At 39.6% G+C, this 25,255-nt stretch overlaps 1 protein-coding gene and 1 long non-coding RNA gene across 7 annotated transcripts in view; one reads left to right on the top strand and one right to left on the bottom strand.

Annotated features, from left to right (window-relative positions):
* ZNF521 (zinc finger protein 521) overlaps nucleotides 1-25,255 on the bottom strand; it is an 865,909-nt gene that overhangs the window by 241,517 nt on the left and 599,137 nt on the right. The window lies entirely within an intron of this gene.
* On the top strand, nucleotides 7,934-12,328 carry LOC145534680 (uncharacterized). The gene is made up of 3 exons (XR_014074865.1): nucleotides 7,934-8,008; nucleotides 10,804-10,910; nucleotides 11,754-12,328. It is a non-coding gene; the product is annotated as an uncharacterized LOC145534680 (long non-coding RNA).

Raw genomic sequence — 25,255 nt, 5'->3', positions numbered from 1 at the left:
ATAAATTCAAAAAGGGACGGGAAATTACTTTTTAATTTTAAAAATGTGGCCAGCCAGACAGTCAACTTCTACAGACCATAAAAGTGTAGCTCTGTGTGTTATAAACTATTTATGACATGTTCAAGGAAGTTTTTCACCCAGGCAGAAAATATCCTTTTAATAAGCCCTTTTTACTACAAGATGCTATTATTGGTGTCTTCTTTATTGTTGTTTTCATATTTTCAGTATAAATACGATGCAAAAAAAGACAAAGGCAATGCCACACACAACTGAAATGTTATACAATTTGGTAAAATGATGAATAAAATTAAAACTGCCTGTCAAAGCAAAATGAAAAGCAATTTTGTTTGCAATGTTCACAGCCGCTACGGAAAAGCAGGCAAATTCATGAACTGCAAGTAGGCTGCAGTTTATAAGCAGCCACGGTAACTGAAGGAGGTGTTCTGATTAGTAATAATACCAAGATGAACTGCAGTTGGAAATTCAGAACCTTCTAGTCTTTGGAAAGGACAATTCTATTCTCTGCTCCCCTTGCCTGACCCAAGAGTTAACGTCAGCCTAATCTGGGTGATTATGAACACCTTAGAAGGTTGGTGTTTGATTCCAAATTTAAATTTCATCAATCATTTCAAGCACTAACACCTGTGAAACAGGTATTCTTTGCTCTTCTTCCCAGGCCCCCCGCTGGGATCCCAGCATACAGACTGAAAATGAGCTAGTAGACAGAAAGGTGCCAATACCACTGTTTGCTACCAAATTTTAGCCAGAGCACTTTCTACTAAGTTTGGTATCTTACGCACAGTAGGCCATCTTTTTGAATGGAAGGATGAATTAATGAATGAATACATACATAAATGAATTCATTTCTGCACTACAGTCCATTTTGTTTACAGCACGTACATTTGATTTAGATGAAACACAACGCTTTGTGGGGTGCCTGAGAAAAGGCCAGTCATGAAACCACTGTTAGAAAAAAGGCATTAGTCACTTTACTACGACTATTAATAGCCTTGCCAAAATGTTGAGGCTCCAGAGTGGAATTCTACCAAGATATAATTGAATGATCAGAAATGTAGGCTCTTTCTTTCACATTCAGCCATAAATAACGCCCCAAAGAAATTTTTCTCATTGAAAATTATCCGTGGTCAACACCAAATTCTCCATTTTTACCCTCTATCTAAAGTGAAAACAGACACAAGTCAAGCATTTCATTGAAATGAGCGCTTCCACACTTATTTGAAAAAAGGTATCAATTAAGTGTAACAAAATGAATAAATGTTCCATATCAGCATTTCGGTTGATGAAAACCTCCCTAAGTTCTCATAGGGAATGTTTGAATGGGATCATCTTATTTGATAGTATCCCTTGGTATGGGTCATTCAGAAGTAGTGGGATTAAACACAGCCTCATAAGAGTAAATTATGATTTTGAGCTTCAGACTTGGGATTACAATAATTTAGAGTTAATTCAGAGAAAGCTGATTTTCCCAGTAAGCAATTAGTTCAGCTAGAAGTCTCGTCTTCTACCAGGAGAAATACAGGTGGAAACTGCCTTTAAACATTCAAAGATCCCTGAGTCGATAAACGCCACAATGCCTACAGATAATTTCACTGTCAATCGACGACCACCACCCTTCTCACCAAGCCCTTGGCATGCCACCTTAGCACTTAGTTAAACAACACACACCTCTATGGGTGTTATTTCCATCTTTCCACTGAGGAAACTAGAGAAGATGTAGAATTTTTGAGTTTCCAGAATACGATCATCAGTACCCTCTCCAGTTACAACTGTGCTTGAAAAGTGTTTGAGGCTAAAGACATTTTTATCCCAGTGATTTGGAAGTTCCAATCACTTCACCAAGAAAACAAACAACACCAACAAAAATTGCTTCTACTTCTTTTGGCACAAAAAGATTTTAGTACCTGATAGTATTGGCACACAATACACACTGCTTAATACCCATCAAGAGGAAGAAAAGAAAAAGAGGAGGGAAAAACAAAAGAAATACAGGAGGAAAAGTAGTGCCATTAAGGCAAATTTTTTTAAATGGCCACATATAATTTTCCCTGGAAAAATCAATAACATGTCTTTGGCTTGAACTCAGTGAGATAAGCATGGCTACTGACATCTATGTATGACGCTTGCCCCTTTACCACTTTTTGCTGTATCTCCTAAAACTATGACGCTGACTCAGATGTCAGACCCTATAATCTGGTGAATCTTATATATTTACTGTGAGAATATTCCCAACTTCATAGTTTTTCAAGCTCTGGGCCTCTTAGTTACTTACCATCAGTACCATGTCATGGTACTTATACTTGACACAAAATGTCTTAACATCAGGGAACAATAAGGGAGCATCTCTACAGAAATGACTCTCCCCAACAGTGGTATTTTAAAACCTCTCCACAGCCTCCTGGTATCATGGCTAGCTGTGTCTCCTCTTGTGTCCTTTATATGACTACCTGTGCACAGGTACAGGGAAGTTATCAGGAAAAGTGTTAAGTAATGTATTTTCATTAACACACTCTATAATATTTCAGGGATAAGAGGAAAAATGTTATCAACATTGTCAAGGGAATGATCCCATCAGACAGGAACATAAGGCTTCTCTTCTGGTTTCCGCCACTACCAGCCATGAAACCTTGAAAGAGCTACAGCTTTACCCCAGATTACTCAAACATGAAAGCAGGGGGTGAAGGGATTAGGAGCTAAAGCAGAGGCCTTCAAACTATTTTTGCCTACTTGTTCTCCAAACAAAATATTAAGCGGAAGATCCAAGACAAATAAACGTGCTTTTAAACAAAACCACATAATTTGAACCCAAACCCAAGGTGGGATGCTCCAAGTCCACCCCCCATACTCAGCCCCCAGCTCCACCCTTTTCTCCTTCTCAGACTATTGGAATTCCTAGACTTCCCAAAGCACAGCCCGAAGCCATTGTATTAAATGATCTCCAAGGTCACTTCGAAGTATACTTGCCTAGTGGTTTCTTTTTTGTGAATTTTACTTTTAATTCTAAGTTGAAATTTTAATTTTCTTAATTCAAGGTAATAAACTGGGAGGGGGAGATAGAATATAAAATACAGTGAAAAGCTCTGGATACACTGTTGCTTAGTAATTATTTTAATCAATAATTAAACAAAAATCATCTACATAATGGCCTCCCTCGTAAGCTATCTTCCATTCTAGAGTTTATCACTAAACACTCCTTCACCTTCTGCCCAGATGAGGGCTCCAAAAAGAGTTGTTGCTGCACTAACAGATTTTCTTGTGCCCGTGTACACACACACACACACACACACACACACACACACTCACTCACTCAACTCACTCCGCAATTTCTTAGAGGTCTCTAAACAGACATTACCAAGAAATTTACACTAGAGAATCAATCAATCATTGCTCCAGGAGTACAATATTTAAAACTAGCTTTTCTGGATTCTTCCTCAAGGTGATCACACTATTGCAGCTCTTTAGAGATTTAACAACAAAATTATTATTTCCAAACTTTAATTGAGCTTCTTAAGATAGGTATTTATGATACTCTTCAAAACACTTGGAGATTTTATGCTCTACAGTGGAATATTTCGTTGTTTTATTAGTCTTCATTTTTTATATTTCAGGTATTTAAATAGTATTATGTGACTTTATCTGGAAAATAAATCAATTTGGCAATTTGCTTTTAGCAAACGGTGATTCCATAGTTTCTTGAACACGATACAACCTTCAAGCAAGCCATCCCTCTTCCAGCCTCTACCAGAGGATATTTTATGACTGCCACATGATTTAAATTAAAGATCTGTTTTGAAAGCACAACATTTTTTCAAAAAAGTAATGTCTTATCATTAGCAAATTAAAGATGAGTTTTTCTTGTTTGCCTGCAAATAATTTCTCCAATCCAGAGCATGAGAAGTGAACTTGAGTTAATGAATATTATCCTTGGTAAGCGGTAACCTAGAATCTTAAAATGTTCATCTTTATCATTGGTATTTTGAAGTTGCAACTTTGATCCATATCAACATAAAAAAGAAATGATTTTATTAACATTCTCTTTCATTACTGGATAATACTCTGCAATGCTGTTACTACTGGGGAACTATTAAGGGTTTCCCTGAAAGAGGAATTCACGATGATTTTAAAATAATAAGAGTAATAAAAACGTCTTGGTTTCTCTAGATAAGATGAGCATTTTCATTTTATCCCTGCTTTCATTTGCTGCTGACCCTCTGGTCAATTTGCATCTAGGTACGATCCAAGAGACTGCATTAATCAATAAAGATGCATAGAGCATGGGAAAATAATTATGCTACAAATTAATTATCAAATTTGATTCTAAAGGCCTGGATCTCTTCCTCCATACTCTGAAAAAGCAGGCCTTCATTTATTATTCTTTAATTATTAGACTGGTAGCAAGTGTTATTTCTCACCATGTGTAAATCACACTTGCAAGTGACAAAAAAGGACATTTGGTAGCAAATTTATCTCCACTTCTTACAATTGCCTTCCATCTTTAGGAGCAGTGCTGTGTTGTTGGGTTAAGTCACTTCAGCCACGTCCGACTCTTTACACTGCTATGGACTGTAGCCCGCCAGGCTCCTCTGCCCGTGGGATTCTCCAGGCCGAGAATACTGGAGTGGGTTAAGCCGTGCCCTGGGATCAAACCCATGTCTCTTTTGTATCCGGTGGGTTCTTTATCACTAGTGCCACCTGGAAGCTCATTGAGAAGCAGGTTTGGGCATAAATCTTTCTGTACAGCTATCTCTGGCATCTTTTTCTCTTTTACATAAAGTTCCTTTTTTTTACAAAAACTGATTTAGTGTACATATTTACAAGAAAGTACAGGAAAACAAATGGACACCCTAAATAATTATAACAAATGTGTGTGCGTGCACAGCTGTGTCCAACTCTTTGTGACCCTTTGGGCTGTAACCCGCCAAGCTCCTTTGTCCATGGGATTTTTTCAGGCAAGAATACTAGAGCGGGTTGCCATTTCCTCTTCCAGGGGATCTTCCTGATCTAGGGATCAAATCCGCCTCTCCTGCGTCTCCTGCATTGTAGGTGTATTCTTAACAGGTGTATTCTTAACCGCTGAGCCATTAATTTGTATGCATGAAACAACTACACTAAACAAGAATGAGAATACTGCTAGCACCTAGAACTTCTCATCAGCTCCTCCCCATTCCATCTATTCTATCTACCTTAGAGGCAGCTAGTAACTGACTTTTGTGGTAATGATTTCCTTTCTTTCTTCTTGTTACCCCACCTTTGTACACAACCTTAAACCACATAGTCCAGTTTTACCTGGTTTTGAACTCTATGTGAATGGGTTCATTTTGAATATATCCTCTGTTGTCCTGCTTGAGTCAGCTCTACATGTGTCAGGGTTATTCATCTTCTTGACTGTAGCCATAGTTCTTTCATTTTCCTTGCTGATAATATTCCATTATTTGAATGCCCACAATTTATCTCCTGGTTGGACATCTGAGTTGTTTCCAGTTTTGATTATTACAGACACTGCTGCTTTGAATATCTGTTACAGGTCTTCCATACACATGTTTCTCTAGGGTATCGCGAAGTGGGATTGCTTAGTCACAGTTTTCATATCTTTAAGTTTACATGGATAACATCAAACCTTTTTCCCAAAGTGGTTCTACCAATTTGCATTCCCACCTGCAGTGTCTGAAATTCCCCATAACCCCAGATCTTTGTCAACACTTAGAACTGTCACACTTTTTGCCAATTTGGTGGGTATGTGGCCTAAGAAATTTTGCTTTTGTCACATTCCTGTTACCTTGGTCAGAAGCACTGCATAAACACAGACAGCATGGAAACAGGTGAAGGTAAGTCCTTTTTTTTCTGTTTCTTGTCTATCTTTGTTTCTCACTAGCCCTAGTCAGTTTTAGACCTTGTGATTTAAAAACTACCTTCTTACTCTATTTCATTTCCTTTTATCTCCTATAACTTTACAAAATAGATTGTGTAGATCTATGATCCCTGGTAATACTATCCCATTTGATAGGACCACTAGGTACAAAAAGCGTAATTCCTCAAAAAGAAATTACTGCTAAGTGCCACTACCCTCCTCTGTAGATACTATTTTATTCGGTAATACTATAAGTTCCACTTGAATTCTTCCATGTACAGAAATTTCACATTTTGAGCATCAATTTCAAATATGCAAGTCGCACATTTTCTATTTGCCTAGACTTGCTACAAATTTGGGACTTGAAATTCTGTCTCCAAAAACAGTCATACTTCATTCTAAATAGAAGTCTATTGTTGACAGTCTTGAGACTTAAACCTCAGGAAGTTGGTGGGGTGTATATGGAATGGGAATAAAGATCAGAGAATTTTCCTTGAACAAACACTCTTCCTTAGTGTTTTGACCTTCTCAGATCACACTGGGGGATGTTTACATTGAAGAACCTGTCTAACTTCCTCTCCGTCTCTGCAAATACCGTCTTTTCCTCAAGGTCAAGTTCAAGTCTCCCCTGCCATGAAGTAGGCTTTCCTGGAACAGGATGAACCTTAATAACCTCTCACGACTTGACTATACACTTTGGTGCTTAACTATATTCTCTAAGATGTATCTCCTTGTGTTTAATCATACTTATAATCATTGGACATTAAGTTCCTAGAAAACAAAAACCTTTCCTATTTTGTAAATGCTACATCCTCAAGAAATTGTGCCTGGAACATAGTTGATGCTCAAAAAATAAGTACTAAATGAATAAATGAAAAACAATTTATTCTTTTCTGTACTTGTTTGATATGTACATGTGGTCACCTTATGGATGTTAAAGATTCAAAAAAAGTAATCATTTCTTTGTATCTCTTGGTTTCCCCTACATCATTAAAGGTGACAGATGTATAATATATTGAAATGGACACAAAATAAGACCCACAATCCTTAAGATTGGCACTCCTTCAAAAAATCTTTAATATAAAATTGAAGTTAAGAAACTAGAGAATATATTAAATAAAATAAGGACAAATATCTGGCTTATATTATACTTATAATCCAGTTTTTCTAACAGATACTAGAGTAAGTAGGTGCTAGTCATAATCAGAGTCTGTCATAGCTTGCACAAAATCAATTGATAAGATTCAAGCTACAGCAAATCCATGAAAAATTCTTATCAAATACTTCCTGATTTGTTTAGTGTCATCAAGATATTAAAAGAAATCATTGCTGAAGTGCTTTGAAAGTGCAAGACTACAATACAATTTACTACTAGAAAATAAAAAACATGAATGTAAACACTACTGAACACAGTATGACTTCAGAAAATAATAGTATTACAATACCATGAAAGTTCTGCCCAAATGGAATACCTACCCTACTGTACTATGTCAAAAAGTGGACACAGACCACAGGGCCTCGAGGGAAACTGCAAATAGAGAGAAATCAACAATTCCTCCACCTGTTCTGAGATTAACACTCTATTTTTAAGGAATACCTATATAGATGCTTTTGTTTGCAAGAAGTCAGAGTTAGATATGTCAGACATTTCTGTCCATTTTTATTATAAGAATCTCCATAAATCCTTGGTAAAAATCCTCAAATAGAAGTCCTTCCCACTCTTAGACTTCCCGACTGAGTTGTTCATAGATAAGGATATTCATTCATTCACTTAACATTTACTGAAGACCCACTATGTACCAAGAACCCGGGCAACATACAACACATTCAATTATTGATGCCAGGATTTTGTTAAACAGAGTCTTTTCTTTGTTTTGAAAAAATCCCTTAACTACTGTAGAGTTATTCTGCTCAGAAAGCACAAGTTAGTCCTGAGTTTCATTTAGGTCACAAAGGAAAAAAATGTGTATAATCACACAAAAAAACACAAAATATACCAAAACCTTTGGACTACCAACTCTGCCTGCCTGTTCCAAATGACGTCATAATCAAAGGTCTCTACCCATTAATGAATCTGGGACAAAGTCATACAGCCAGAACATCTCTCGGACACATTCTGCCTGTGTTTTGCCACATGGACAGGTCAGTGTAAATTTCAGATTAGGCTTTAGGCTTCTTAGGGCACCTCTCTCTCCTGTTAAATCAAATCTAAGGTTAAATCAAATCTAAGGTGTTGTTATATCAAATCTAAGGCTCGAATGAAGAGATGCAATTACACTACACACCCTTCCTCATCCCCTGCTGTCACATCTCAAGCAACTACAATCCTAGGACCTTTACACCCCTTTAAAGATGTCTTTGGAATTCAGTTTCCCCTCAGATTTTTACATTTTTAAAATGAACAGCTAGGTGCTCAGAGTGGTACGTCATATGATTTTCCTTGACCCGGCTCCACTGCAGTGATTGCACTGGCCTATTATATTTTTAGGAACAATAATCACTATAAATCATAAGATATTAGACTTAGCTGGTTTAAAAGAAAAAATAAAGAGCACTGGAGAAGGAATAACTCATAATTCACAGGTAGTAGTAACTGGAACACACGTGTGGCTTCACTGAGAGAAGTTAAAACATTCTAAAGTTTCACTCTAGATGCAAGATCGCATCGCTCTTCTGAACAGTGAGCCTGCCCTGAAACAATGCAGCCCTGGCTCCCGGCCAAATGACCAGACCACAAACGTGGATACACCTTGGACAGCGGACATCCTGGGCGCAGCAGCAGCAAAGTTCCAGCTCCCACCACTTCCCACGTGGAAATCCAGCAAAGAAAAACAATCTAGCAGTCACGTGATCCAGGTTTGTCATCCTCTGCATCTGTCTCCATGTGTAAACATCTCAGTGCAGAAGGAAACTGACTCATCACTGTCAGGAAAAGTCCGTTTTCCTCTGCCTAGCATCTACCAGGACTTGGCCCACGTGAGGTCTGGGTAGGAAGCCCTACAGGACACGCACTTGTAACTTTACAAAACACAAGCTCAACTGCTTCAAACATGTTCATGCTACAAAGCCCAAGGAAGGATTCATGGAGAAAACGAATAAGGTGAAACCAAATAACAAGCAGAGATTTATTTAAAATAGAAATTTTCTATGAGCCAAGGGGGAAGGTGAAAAAAAGTAACTGTGAGGAATCCTGAACACAGATAAAATGATGAACTTCAAAATTATGAAAACTGTAGTACTTTGATTGGGAGACAAATACTTTAGACACCACTCAATTATTGCACTGTCCTCTACTCCTAATAGAATTTAGAAGATTAGAGGGGAAAACATTGTAAGGTCTTTCATAAAATCGTCCAGGTGAAAAAAACCTCTATATTTGACCAATGGTTCTTTATCAGTAAAGATTCCCAATGACATATGACAATAGGCTGTTGTTGTATAGTCACTAAGTCTTGTCCAACTCTTTTGCAACCCCAGGGACTGTAGCCTGTCAGGCTCCTTTGTCCATGGGATTTCCCAGGCAAGAATACTGGAGTGAGTTGCCATTTCCTTCTCCAGGGGATTGTCCCAATCCAGGGATCAAAACCATGTCTCCTGAGTTGGCAGGCAGATTCTTTACTACTGAGTCACCAGGGAAGTACCATGACAATAGGATTAAAACACTAAGGACACCATGATACAGGAGGGAAGGGGATACAGTTTAAGAAAGTACTGTATATAAACTCTTGTTTCCAGTTTCTCAGTTTGATACAGAAGATTAATTAAAATGACACGGCAGGCTTGGAAGAAAAGAAGGGATCATAAGAAAGACTTGGGTTTCTATAGTAAGTTGTGTTTCTCAAGGACGTGACGACAACCCCCAGCCCCTATGACCTTCTTACTTCATCGTCAGAAAGTGGAGTTGGTTTCCCTTCGTCTTGAATTTGAGCTGGACCCGGAACTTCTGTTAACCAACAGAATAAGATGGACATAACACTGTGTTATTTCTGAGCCTGGGTGTCGAGATATGGAAATTGAGACCTTGCAGCACTCCTTGGACCTCAGGCCCCTGATGTGAGAAGCCAGAGAGAGGGAGAGCCACGGCTCACAACCCCTTGCACAGCCCTAGCTAAGCACCCAGTGGCAGCTGGGACCAGCTATGGGGGCCTCCAAGTCAACCTCATGAAAACCGGGAGACCCAATCAGCAAACCCAACCTTGAAAAGTAATAAGTCATTATTGTTGTTAAGCCACTAACTTTTATGGTGGTCCATTACCCAAAAACAAACTAAAAATATCAATGTGCTGTGTGTGCTAAGTCGCATCAGTCGTGTCTGACTGCAGGCAGGTTCTTTACCACTAGCACCACCTGGGAAGCCCCCAAAATATCAATAATACTTTATTAAAGCAACATTATAATACACTGACTTACACACACAGACACATAATATGGCAATATAATAAGAATGGTTATTTTGAAAATAAATGTTTTGATCTCAGAGTGTATAAATAAGAGAATATTCTCAGTTTGGTTTTCTTTACATCTCTTATTATTAAAAGTTTTGGAGGTATTAGAAAGATCATAAAATGTCCCAACGCAAACTTAAGTGAAGAAGCTACTGCAAATTTTGAAAGTTATAATAAAAACATTAAAGTTCCTCAAAAACATTTACAAATATTTAATCTCGGCAAAGATATTAAAAAGGCATATGCTCCTTATATTGAAAACTTTCTGGGGAATTCCCTGGCAATCCAGTGATTAGGACTCGGCACTTTCACTGCTGGAGCCCAGGTTCAATCCCTGGTCATGTCCGACTCTTTGCGACCGCATGGACTGTAGCCTACCAAGCTACTCTATCCATGGGATTCTCTGGGCAAGAATGCTGAAATGGGTTGCCATGACCTTCTCCAGGGGATTTTTCTGACCCAGGGATTGAACCTGGGTCTCTTGCATTGCAGGCGGATTCATCACTGCTGAGCCACCACGGAAGCCCAGAGTACATCTACTTACAGATAAATATCTGGTACAACTTCTGGACCAAAACAAATGTGCCCACTTGAAGAAGGTAAGGACATCACCCTCTAAAAAGCTGTTATTCAACCTGGAATGTGCTTCAAAGTAATGGCTTGTGGTGTGATCCATTATTCATCTCACCTTGATGAAACAACTGGGAAAGCAAAACCACCACTGAACTTGGAGTCAGAAGTTCCATGTCCGAGTCTTGGAAGGGTCAGTGGATTGCTAAGTGACACTGAGTCTGGACTTTTCTGTTCCGTAAAAAGCGAGTGGGACCAGATGAACTCTAAGGGTCTTCTTAGCGCTAACCTTGCATTACTCTACTCTTCAAAACCAAGTGGAAAACTGCTGTTTTCTACAGCCCTCCATGTATGTAGATTATCTAGTGTACTTTTGAATATGCCCTATCTGTTTGTGGATGCCAGGGGGCAGGTGGCAGGAAGAAGGGAGATGAGAGAAGAAAGAAGGGTGCATGGCAGTTGTTAGAGGCATGTGACATGCATGAGGTGAGGAAGCAGGGATGTCACATGCTGACTGTTCAGCAATGGCAGATGGCCTGGGCAGGTCCATGTTGCAAGCTAGCAATGGTAGGCTAGTGGCACCTTGATGATATGTCACATCCAAAAAGCAGGTGAGTGATGTACTCTCATTCAACTGACTTCTCAGTCCCAAGACACACACAGAATGGAGAATATTTTACAACGTTTTCTTAGAAAATATAGCTTCTGGGGTTAAGCAGGATGGTGCTGAGGTTTGTTGGGTGCACAGAAGTTCCATGTGCTGTACTGTGTTTTGGAAAATGTTCCCTGGAGTCCTGTATCCAAAATAAGCATGACTTGGCTGTATTAAGGATTTCTGCTCTAATAAAGATACGTTTTATCTTTCTCTGTAGGAATACTAACATTCGAAACAATCAAGATGAACAAAGCAGAGAGTCCTAGATTGCAGTTCTACCCTGGATTCAAAAACAGTTTCTCCATTGGAAAATCTGATGTGCTATTTGCTAAATAATTAAAGAATATAGGTTATCAACCAGAGAAAACAGTGTGTCCATGTTGGGAGTTTAAAAGGCTCTTATGTTTTAGCAGGTATTCTAAATTATACATGATACTGGAAGCGAGAAATATCACCAATCATATGAAAGAACACAAAATCCAAATATTCAAGTATGTTAATTGTGGAAGAGACTATGTCAGTTGCCTACCTCAAAATCCAATTTTCCATTCCAATGAGATGTAAGATGGCATTACTGTATGGGGTTGATGGAAAGAATGTTTAAGGGGAGCCCCCAGACTGGAAGCTCTCATCTCTTTCGTCTTCTCTTCCTACTCTCCATTTGGACATGATGACGTGGACACCAGCAGCCAGCCTGGCCCACTTCACAATGTCAGCACCACGATGAGAGGCAGAGCACCAAGAAGGAAAACCAGCTCATCTCTAGAATTCTCCATATAAGCAAAAAATAAACTTTTTTCTAATTTAGGCTGCTGTTCTTTAAGGTTCTTCTGTTGTACATATTTATAGTGTTAGTCACTTTAGTTGTGCCCAACTGTCTGCAACCCCATGAACTGTAGCCTGCCAAGCTCCTGTGTCCATGGGATTTCCCAGGCAAGAATACTGGAGTGGGTAACCATTCATTTCTCCAGGGGATTTTCTCAACCCAGGAATCAAACCAGGTCTCCTGCATTGCAGGCAGATTCTTTACCATTTGAGCCACCTGGGAAGCCCACATATTTAGAAAACTTACAAATTTATCAGAACTCTACTTTCAATTTTAGACACCTAAGCCTCGTGACCCCATCTACATTTGGGACCCAAACTCCTACTTGATATAAATGGCTTGTTAATTGCACACTAAAGAGAAAAAGGATACCTTGGGTGGTCAATCATTCTGTATATTTTGTTAAGTAAAATAAAAATGTTTAGAAGTAAGCTCAATTTCTTTTTGCCATGTCAATACAGAAATTGGTGGTTGAGAAAATCACTGAAGATCCTGATTTCTCAATCTTCTCATTTTCTAGAGGAGATAATATTGACCTGCCTCATGAGCACAGGCAGAGGATTAACTAATTAGTGATTGTCAATCACCATGAAAATATAAATTTAAAGAAGCAATAAGACTTTTCATTAAACTATTAATAGCTGTGATAGTAATTTCTTCCTTCACTGGAGAAAATTTACATTCGATAAGCACCAAAGGCTCATAGCATAATAAGAATAAAACTTAAAAGAAAATTAAGTCTGAAGACACTTCACGACCTTTCAACAAAAGCACTGGGCAAAAGATACTACTATCAAATGTAGGGTTGTGGAGACAGGCCCAATATATTTCTAATGACTAAAGAAATTTTCCATGGTAGTCCATGTGGGTTAGTTTCTTTCAGAGGAGTACTCACTTTTCAGGTGTTCACGGATTCTACCTACTTGATTCTGTTCAAGCTACTCATAAAACAACCTAATGTGGACATGGATTTTTTTTCCTTGTTAGTAACTACCCTCCTGGTTCCTTATTTTGTGCACACCTACATTCAGAAAACTAAGATCGTGGCATCTGGTCCCATCACTTCATGGCAAATAGATGGGGAAACAGTGGAAACAGTGGCTGACTTTATTTTGGGGGGCTCCAAAATCACTGCATATAGTGACTGCAGCCATGAAATTAAAAGACACTTGTTCTTTGGAAGGAAGGTTATGACCAACCTAGATAGCATATTAAAAAGCAGAGACATTATTTTGCCAACAAAGGTCCGTCTAGTCAAGACTAGGTTTTTTCAAGTAGTCATGTATGGATGTGAGAGTTGGACTATAAAGAAAGCTGAGCACCGAAGAATTGATGCTTTTGAACTGTGGTGTTGGAGGAGACTTTTGAGAGACCCTTGGACTGTAAGGAGATCCAACCAGTCCATCCTAAGGGAGATCAGTCCTGGGTGTTCATTGGAAGGACTGATGTTGAAGCTGAAACTCCAATACTTTGGCCACCTGATGCAAAGAACTGATTCGTTGGAAAAGACCCTGATGCTGGGAAAAACTGAGGGCAGGAGGAGAAGGGGACGACAGAGGATGAGATGGTTGGATGGCATCACCGACTCAATGGACATGAATTTGGGTAAACTCTGGGAGTTGGTGATGGACAGGGAGGCCTGGCGTGCTGCAGTCCATGGGGTCACAAAGAGTCGGACACGACTGAGCGACTGAACTGAACTGACTGACAGCAGTTTTGGGCTTCCCTGGTGGCTCAGCTGGTAAAGAACCTGCCTGCAATGCTGGAAACCTGGGTTCAATCCCTGGGTTGGAAAAATCCCCTGGAGAAGGTAATGACTACCCAGTCCAGTATACTGGCCTGGAGAATTCCATGGACTGTATAGTCAGTGGAGTAGCAAAGAGTCGGACACAACTGAGCAACTTTCATTTCACAGCACTTTTGGGCTTCCAGGATAGCTGAGCTGGTAAAAAATCCTCCTGCAAGGGAGGAGACCGTGGTTCAATCCTGGGTCAGGAAGTTCCCCTGGAGAAATGACAGGCTACCCACTCCAGTGTTCTTGGGTATTCCTAGTGGCTCAGATGGTAAAAAATCCACCTGCAATTCAGGAGACCTGTGTTTGATCCCTGGGTTGGGAAGATCCCCTGAAGGAGGGCAGGGCAACCCACTCCAGTATTCTTGCCTGGAGAACCCCTATGGACAGAGGAGCCTGGCGGGCCACAGTCCATGGGGTCACAAAGAGTGGGACAGGACTGAGCGACTAAGCACAGCACAGCATTTTTACAGGCACTGGGCCTCGCTTTGAACTCTTGAATACTCTTGAGTGTGTGACTTCCTGTGACACAGTGCTTGTGTGTGTGTGTGTCTGTGTGTGTGTGCACGCGCTTAGTTGCTCAGTCACGTCCGAGTCTTTGCCACCCGCTGGACTGTAGCCCATCAGGCTCCTCTGTCCAATGAAATTATTTTCTGGATGAGATATCAAAATTTTAACTCAGAGTCTTTTTTTCTCCATCAGCAATTCTCTACCTAGGATGCACCATCTTGCCTTAGTTTCTTCCCCCCACCCCATTCTGTTCACTTCATCATGGTCTCTCAGGTGGAGGTCACCTCGGGCATTTTCCACAAGGCCTCCCCTGCCAGCTCCTCTACACACTTTCCATTCCCTTTTTTGGACATTCATAGAGCTTATCACTTATATTAGCCATTTTACAATACAGTGCCACAACAAGATTACATTTTTAGGTATGTGTGTTTTGTTCACCAAGTGCCCCGTAAGACCCTTTGCAAAAACAAATACAGATTCACATTTCTTTGTGTCCTCACAACACGCAGCAGAAGATGGGAACACAGTAAAGACTCGCTAATACAAATGTGTCCACGCTAAGTACGTTGCTTTAATGGTTTGTTGTGTTGTTTAGTCACGAAGTCATATCTGACTCTGTGACTCCATAGACTATACTCACCAGGCTAGGCTCCTCTGTCCATGGGATTTCCCAGCAAGAGTACTGGAGTGGGTTGCCATTTCCTTCTCCAGAAGGTCTTCCTGACCCAGGGATCAAACCTGCATCTCCTGCTTGGCAGCCAAGTTCTTTACCACCTGGGAAGCCCAACTCCTATCTTTAATGGCTGATGCCCTGCAACCCACTCCAGTACTTTTTTGCCTGGAGAATCCCATGGACGGAGGAGCCTGGGGGGCTGCAGTCCATGGGTTCACGAAGAGTGGGACACGACTAAGTGACTTCACTTTCACTTTTCACTTTCATGCACTGGAGAAGGAAATGGTAACCCACTCCAGTGTTCTTGCCTGGAGAATCCCAGGGACGGTGGAGCCTGGTAGGCTGCCATCTATGGGGTTGCACAGAGTCGGACACGACTGACGCAACTTAGCAGCAGCAGCAGCAGCCCTCCAAAAATAGCCAATTGTCTTTATGGTCACTTGTTGCACAAATGCATTTCTCTAGGCTCTTTTCCCCTAGAAAACAAAAGTATAAATCTCCCACATTTAAATGAATTCACTTAGACCAGATGATTTTCCAAACCATTTATCATCGGAGCCTCTATTACTGCCAGACCAATCTCATGGTGCTTATGCATGCCTGCTAACAGGGAGGTATGAATATTTTTAATTGCACTAAACTAATATTAATATTTTACAAGTTTTGAGCTAATCCACAAAACCAGGGAGAATTTTTTAAAACATTCTAAAAAATGAAGGGGAAAATTCTGTGACACTGACTAAATAAACTATGAAGATAACATGATATCCACTGCATGAATACAGCTATCTTTGTTACACTTACACACACCAGAGTTCAGGCCAAAAACTTATGTCAGGGTCTTAATTTTTAGTATTTTATATATAATGAAGTTAGAATGCGTGCAAGCATGCTGAGTCACTTCAGTTGTGTCCGACTCTTTGCAAGCCTGTGGACTGTAGCCCACCAGGCTTCTCTGTCCATGGGATTTACCAGGCAAGAATACTGGAGTGGGTTGCCATGCCCTCCTCCAGGAGATCTTTCCGACCCAGGGATCGAACCCACATCTCCTGCATTACAGGCAGATTCTTTATCTGTTGAGCCATCAGGGATGATCTCTCTTTCATACAAATCTGAACATTAAGGTCTTACTAGAATGGTGATGAGTTTGCTTAATTAAATTAATCCTTATTTACCCCCTCACCTCATTGTCTCTAGCATCAATCATACATGAGTCTCTTTTGAATTTTAAAAGGGGTAGAATTTAAGACATTACCAGGGATTAAGTCCCACTAACTCTTCTGAAACCTCTCAGGTTTTTGGAAGATATTCAACTCTGGAATCTAAATCATGTGACATATCTTTAAAGGAATCATTACCCCCTGTAAGCATCCACTGTGTACCAAGCACCTTACTAGAATGACACACCTATCAACTCATTTAGTCACCACAATCCTACAAGACTGGCAATATTATTACCTTTTTATGATTGCCCTACGTTACACATAAGGGCATTTTCGATTAAACATTTAAGTCATCTACTGAAGACCACACAGCTAGTCTGGGAACAACTGGGAAGGGCGTGTGGGGCAGCCAACTGCCAGAGCCCAGCACGCTGTACATTACACACTGATATTGACACAGCTCTTTTTACCTATTTTAAGATTTCAGAAGTTTTGTTAATTCATTTTTCCTTTCAAAGTTTGGTAGGAATTAATTACTACCAAATGATTACATTGATTTTTTTTTAAGTTAATGGAGTTTGTTAATGAAAATAATATTAAGGAAGGTGATGGGAACTATAACTGAAAATCAGCCATAAAGCAACCTGTTAAGATTCACAGGACGGTCACAGATTCCAAGAAAAAAAAAAAAAGAATAAACTTAAATCTATTTGGAAATTGCTTTCGGGAGGCGGGGTATCAGGTGGGTGCTGGTGGGCATAACAAATAATTCCTAAGGAATAATATTTCCTATAGAGATGGACCTTAGTATATATATGCTGGGCTTCCCTGACTTCTCAGATGGTAAAGAATCTGCTTGCAATGCAGGAGACAAGTGTTCAGTTCCTGGGTCAGGAAGATCCCCTGGAGAAGGGAATGGCTACCCACTTCAGTATTCTTGCCTGGAGAATTCCATGGGCAGAGGAGCCTGGCAGGCTACAGTTCACGGGGTCGCAAAGACTATGACATGACTGAATGACTATCACTTAGTATACATTTTTAAAAAGGAAAACTCACTGCTCTAATCCTGTAAGAACAGAGCATCCTTCTTAGCATCCATTTGCTGGATTCCACAAAACCTCAGATGTCAAAACTCCTCATCTTGAGAGAAAAGAACACTAAACAACCTTCCACTTTTCAGACGTTTCTAGCCCACCAGGCTCCTCTGTCCATGGGATTTCCCAGGCAAGAATACTGGAGTGGGTAGCCATTCCCTTCTCCAGGGGACCTTCCTGATCCAGGGTTCGAACCTGCATTGCAGGCAGATGTTTTACCATCTGAGCCACCAGGGAAGCACCTTTGTTTTTTCAAGGGGTCATTTCCACCTGCTGTAACACCCCCAGCTACAAGGGGTTTTACACTCTGCAGCCAACATGTATGAAATAACCAACCTGAGGAAGAGGGTTGTCCATTATTGGAACCAAGGGGGAAATTCCAGATCAGAAACAGTGTTTCAAAAATGGGAGCAAGCTGAGGGAGAAACTTAGGTAACTGACAAAGAGAAAACTAAACCAGGACTCAAGGAAACAGAAAGCGTGTAAGTGGCCTAAAGTCTACCTCTGGGCTCTGGCCTATGTAAAAAACTGCTGTTTCAAACAATTTAAGCCAGGAGAGTATCTCAAATTTAACAGGAACAAAAGTGAATTTACTATCCTAACTTCCAATCCTGCTTCCTTCTCATTCCTGGTATCAGGTGATGGCCACTCAATGCACCAGAGACCTGGGGCTTATTCTAATCTTTTCATTCCTCTTATGCAGCAAAATGCATCAATCTTTACATCTGAATGATTTTACCCTCTAAATAGGGTATATGAATTTGGTCCTCCACTCTACTCCTATGACCACGGCATTGGTTTTGGCCCCATCTGCTCTTACTAGACTAGTGCCACTGCAAGAGCGGCCTGTTTGGAAACCTTCGGCTCGCCCCCTATTTTCCCTGTTAAATCTATAGGCCCACAGGCAGTCCAATCTGAGCATGCATTTCCCGCCCTCCCCGCACCACGCAAAACCTTCGATGGCTATTCACTGCCTAAAACAGTAATTGTCAAATATTCTTAAGCTTCTAATCTCAATACAAAAATGAAACCTTACTTGAATCTCCATTATATAAAACCTCCCTTATATAAAACAATTCCTGCCTGAGCTGTTCTGGTTTCAAGCAATGGAAGAGCCGTGATAACTCTACTCCCTACCTCCATGCCTCCCTGGATGATATATACCTGTGAGGTTCCTCAGAGCACTTGGAAAAGCACAAAGCAAAGGATCAAATTTAACTTCCTAGAGTGGCCCTGCCATGGCCAGACCCACCTTCCCTTTCTGGTTCATTGTACTAACCAGCTTTCAAAATGGCCTCCAGTGAACCCCACCTCCTGGCATTCATGCTTTTGTGTAATTCCTTCTCATATCATACCAGGGTGGTCTGTGTGACCAGTAATAGAATACAGCAGAAGAAATGTCACTTCCAAGATTAGGCCATAAGAGACACTGCAGCTTCCGTTGCCCTGCCTCCTGTTTTCCATACCTTTTCCTCTTAATCTCTCCTTCTTCCTCTTACTTAACTTGTTCTGGAGAAAGCTAGCTGCCAGGAAGGAGGCAACCCTACAGAGAGGCCCATGTGGTGTGGTGACTAGGCCCACATCTCTAGTCAGTAGCCCCGTGGTTGGAATTAGAAGTGAATCCTCTAGCTGACTAATACATTCATATTCTCTCACTACTTCCCAATCTTGTACTTTCCTCTCCCTTGACATTGCCCCAGAAGATCCTACACTGTTTTGCCTCTCTTTCCTATTTTTCTTTCCCTTTTGTCTGCCTGCAATGCCCCTTCTCACCTGTCTTCACTAGAGAACTCTCTCACCACTGAAGGCATCACATACTTCAGGAAGCCATACCTGAGTCCAGGTTACACTCAGAGACCCACCCTCAACCATTTTTTTCTCCCAGAATATTCTGGGCCTTGCATATCCAGTAGGTATTTGACAAATAGTAGAAACTTGATAAATGTTTATTGAATTGAACTGCTGACAAATGCATAGCATGTTGCATGCTAAGTTGCTTCAACAGTGTCCAACTCTTTGCAACAGCTATGGACTTTAGCTTGCCAGGTTCCTCTGTCCTCGGAATTCTCCAGATAAGAATACCAAAGTGGGTTGCCATGCCCTCCTCCAGGTGATCTTCTGGGCTCAGAGGTTAAACTCATATCTCTTAATGTCTCCTACATTGGCAGGCGGGTTCTTTACCATCAATGCCACCTGGCAAGTCCCAAATGCACAGTAGTGTGTAGGGAAAAACTATAGCCAGATGCTAGTCATTTCACTATCTCTGCATGGTATTTTTAGTGTAAAAAGGAATGGAGACATATACTTTTCATTGTACTAAGCCCAACTGCAGTATCTAATCAATGTAATAACATCTATATTAATAAACACATGTCAGTTTTAAGCTGATATTCACAAGAGGAAAGTTATCACTGTTTCATCATGAGGTCACCTCTGAGTGACCACCAGCACAAGTTTAGGCAAAGCATGGCCCTTTGCTTTTTTGCAAGGCACTGCGACAAATGAACTGCAAAGGGCAGACCATCTGCTTGAGGAAGGAAGTAACAGAAATAATGGAAGGAGGGAGAAAAAAGCCAAGGTAAGGAAGAGGGGCTGTGTTCAGCTGTGCTACTTGATAACCAGACCATCACTTCAGGCCAAATGACAAAATGATATCAATAACTCCAAAAGAAGTTTCACTTAGGTTTCCACATGCTGAAGAAGGTGATACTAAGAAGTGATTGAGTTTAGAAGATTATACCCTTTCTCGTAATAGAGAGATGTGGCTCCTACCCTAAAAATAAGGCCTTGGAAAAGGAAGAAAAGAAAAAGAAACAAACAAACAAACAAACAAAAAAATATGATGGAGGAGGGGGAGGTACTAATTACAGGGAGATGAAGAATAGGAGGAGCAAAAGAATAAGTCAAATATTAGCTCTCAGATAAAATTTTAAGTCTTCCCTTCCTAATGCATAATAATATATAATATTTAACGTAAAATATTAAACCAGAACTTAACAGTCACAGACACTGCTTTCTGAAAATCAACATAAAACACTGGTGTAAAGCAAATACTTTTTCATAGTAAATAAAATTACATGTAAGAAATACAATCATCCCTGGGTATCCTTGGGGGATTGATTCTAAGGAACACCCCAGAAGATACCAAAATCCATGTATGCTTGAGTCCCTAATATTTGCACATAACCTCAGCTTATCATGTTTATACTTTAAATCATCTCTAGATAATTTATAATATGTGATACCGTGTAAATTCTATGTAAATAATCTAAATTATATGTAAACAGTTGCCAGAGTAGAAGGCAAATTCAAGTTTTGCTCTTTGTAACTTTCTGGAGTTTTTTCTACTGAATATTTTCAATCTATGGATTGGTTGAATCTGAAGACGGTGGTTGAATTAAAGATGCAGAATCTGAGGACACAGAGGGTGGACTGTGGTAAGTATATGACAGACTTGACAAGTTTCTTTTCAAAGGGATCACAAAAGCATTCTCAAAAGTCTGTCAAACTGGTAATTATGAGGAGGAATTTCTGAGAAATTAAACTATAAGAATTAAGTTGGAAAGCAATCCAAGTAATACAAATATACACTTTAAATAACTGATAAATTAAATTGGAAACATGTTTTCTTGAGTTGGCAACAAAAAATTACACCTTAGTATTTGAATGTGTAACAGTGCCTTTAGCCCCCCAAATTTTATTTTTTCCAGCTTTACTGAGATAGAATTGATATATAACGGTGTATAAGTTTGTGATGACTTGACACACTTACATATTGCAAAACGATTACCACGGTAGGTCTGGTTAACATTCCTATCACCTCACATAATTACCATTTCTTTGTTGTGATGAGAACACTTAAGATCTACTCTATCAGTAACCGTCAAGTATAAATTAGAGCATAATTATCTATAACTACAATGCTGTGCATGAGAACCCCAGAAGTTACTCAGCTTATATGTGAGTTTACAACCAAAGGATCTGATATTGGGATCTTGCAGAAATAGCCGCTCTTCTACGTTCATTGCAGAGTTATTCACGATAGCCAAGATATGGAAACAACTTTTTTTTTTTAATAAAGGCAGCTTTGATTTACTCTTTATTTAAAAAAATTTTTTTAATTAATTTTTATTGGAGTACAGTTGCTTCACAATGTTGTGTTACTTGCTGCTGTACAGCAAAATGAATCAGCCATACATATACATATATTCCCTCTTTTTTGGATTTCCTTCCCATTTAAGTCACCACAGAGCACTGGGTAGAGTTTCCTGTGCTGTATAGTAGGTTGTCATTAGTTACCGCTTTTATATATAGTATGAGCAGTGTGTACATGTCAATCCCAATCTGCCAACTCATCCCACCCTCTCCATCCCCCCTTGGTATCCATACATTTGTTCTCTATATCTGGGTCTCTACTGCTGCTTTGCAAATGAGATCATCTCTACCATTGTTCTAGATTCCCAATATGTGTGTTAATATATGATATTTGTTTTTCTCTTTCTGACTTATTTCACTCTATACAACATTCTCTAGGTCCATCCATGGGATGCAACTTTTAAATTTAACAATGATAAACTTTTCTATAGAAAGGTTATTTTGTAAGAATGGTAGAGATAGGCAAATTGGTAGCTGCTCTTACTTTCATTGTTTGTGTCTCTGTTCAGTTCCCCGTTTACAGACGATCTGAATATCTGCTCTGTGTTCTAACACCTCCCATATCAGAAACCATGAGCGGTGGTGTCATTAAAATGGACAGAACTCCAGGAAAGCCCCATAAGACAGACCAGCCTTCATCATATAAATAAACTTCCATGAAAATGGACATTTCTCAAGACTAACTGGAATTTTTCTTTTGAAAATAGTTCAGTGTACTTGCCAACTGTATACATCCTAATACTAATTATGCAATTTAAAGTTAATGAAGCTCGTCACCGCAATCATCCTTGTCTACACTTTTATTTAGTCACCAGGGGGAGCTAATACTGCTCTGTGGGTAGGTAAGAGTCTAGAAATTAGATTGTGTTAAAGGGGGAAAAATTAAATTGATGTGGTATTACACATAACTCAAATAAGGTCCACAGTGCTGATAAGGTAAATACATCACACATGCAAAAAGTAAATTAGACATAGATCATTTTTTTTTGTTAAACAAAGAAGTTATTAGTTAATAGAAAAAACTAAAAGTCATCAGTTAGTAGAAGCTTGCTGTGCTTAACGGAGGACATATATAAACCTAGGCACTAATGGTTGTCTTTGGTCCTCTTAGGGTCTTACCATCCAGATTTTACACAACTGTCCATTTGTTGACTCTATTATTTTCTTGGTTTGAGGCACTATTATGATTCTACATTCTAACAACTAATCATTTGCTCAAAAATATCCCATATAATTACATTATAATTATTTTGAAACAAATGTTACTTTATCCTTTTTCTCCACATATTTCCTTCTGTTCCAAATATATGTTTTAGCACTTTTAATGTGTGTTCAAAGAATTCTACCCAATAATCTACTTAAATTCATTCTACAATTCACCCTGGAGACACAATCCCTTTAAACTTCGAAGAGCTCCAGTTGGAACAAAGAGGGGAGAAGGGTTCAGAGTTTGTGGAATAATCACCTCTAATCGATCAATTTCCCCTGAAGGTACAGCTGAAAGAAAGGAGGAGTGAAGAGTTCCATCCAATTCCTTGAAGTTTAAAGGAACTAAGCCCTGAGGCACAGTGTACCATGATTCCTGCCTTACCCTCCTAAGGCCCTATTAAGAGGTCACAGATTCCTGTGACATCCCTGCCATTCCCCAAAGACGGGAGACCCAGACATAGACTTCACACAAAGAGAAAGGATGGGGAAACAGTCTACTTTTCTTATCAATTCACTATCTTATAAAGGAAGCAGATATTGGTCACAAGCATCTTAAGTACAGTAATGTTAAAAAAAAAAAATTGCAGTCATGCAAAACTGCAAAAATTCAACCTCCGGGTTTTATCACGTTGAACTTCACGTTTGAGAACAGGCTACATGTGGCAGAGCTCTTGTGTGCACATGACTGTATCCGAATAGCTAAACACAGCCCTGCTTACAAGACACACTGAATGGCTGCACAGGGGCCGAGCAAATAGTTGGTCTCTTTTAATTCATCTTCCCCACAAAAGAGGCCCCACTGTTTCCACATCCCAAATACAGCCCTTCATTTATAATCTTTACACTTCTCCACAGGGACAAACTGACAGCTTTAATTACCATCAATGACCATCAAGGACACGGTGGAAATTCTTGAAGATATTCTCCCATGGCTTGTGTTCTTAACATTTTATTTACAATTTTTTGGCAAATAAATCCTGAAACCACAGAATTGGATGATAATATGTTCATTATCAATTATACAACTAAGGCCAGACCATTTCTCTAAAACAGCTGTGGTTCCACAAGACATCCAAAGGTAACATTTTTAATACACAGACAAATAATGCTAATTCACTTCTTGAGTTCTACTCATTTCAAAATGCTAATTTCAAAAACCTCAGATTAATCAAGGAGCAGGTAATTTGCAAATACAGTTACAGCTAATACAGAATACTCTCCACTTAGGTCTTACTTGAAAAAAATATAGTGAATTCACCCATTTATTTTCTATTTCTAGGAGATTTCATCCTTTAGGAACTTTCCATTGATAATCAGTAGCTTTCTGGTGATTCACAAATTATTAAAACAGGCTGACAATAAAAGCACCTAATTTTAAAATGCACATCAAAAATATGTGGAAATATTCTGATACTACCCATTCAACATTCCAGCTATTTAGTTTTAATACATATAATAACTCATCACTCACAGTGAAAAAATATACCTCATCCATACAGGCCTCTCATAAACCTCAATTACAATGCCCCAAAGTATTCAAAAGCATTGAGACAATAATGGATCTGAAAATGATTATTTTACATCCATGTTTTGGTAGAGAATTTCACAAATATATCAAGAAAAGGACAATAGGTGATGTACTAATATCAAAGTTTTGCTGCAGCACAACCAATATGAAAATAACAAAGGTTTATAGCAACCGACTCCTCCAAAACCAGAAAAAGGAGCTCACTCAACCAATAGTTCAAGGTTGGAACCAATTGTGGACAATTGTTTTATTTCTGATAAATGCGTAGAGGAACTTAGGTCATGGTCTTGCTAGACCAAGAAACTGACATACTCAGCCATACCACTTTCTCTGAAACTGAGAGGAGAAGAGACTTGGTGAGCTGTTTTTCACATGATGAGGTCAATGGCAGTCAAGAACAGTAGTCTCTCAAATACAGGGTATACATCCTAGGATAGAAAAGATAGCCTGAATATTTTAGCAACAATCAGAAGAGACATGGGCCATAAATAGCCACCCAGGAACAACATCCTGAGAGTAAGATGACAAACAGTACTCCTGTCATCCTAGGTGCCCTTGCTCTTCCACTCCGTCCCCACATCTCAAAATAGCATGAGGTCCTGTGCCCAGGGAAACAGGCTTGCTGATCACCTCGTTTAGCGTGAACTCATCTAATTCACACAGAATCCTCAAATTTTGACACGTGATTTTTAAAGGTTTCTGCAAGGAAACTGCAGGATGTTAATAGGTGAGCACAAGCCATCAACAAGAAAATGGCGAGTCTAGCCTT

This window comes from Giraffa tippelskirchi, chromosome 14 (assembly GCF_054371585.1).
Source record: "Giraffa tippelskirchi isolate mGirTip1 chromosome 14, T2T-mGirTip1v1.2.pri, whole genome shotgun sequence".
In the NCBI taxonomy this organism is placed as follows: Eukaryota; Metazoa; Chordata; class Mammalia; order Artiodactyla; family Giraffidae; genus Giraffa; species Giraffa tippelskirchi.
The sequence above is the reverse complement of the archived record's forward strand: the minus strand, read 5'-3'. Positions and strand labels throughout refer to the sequence as shown.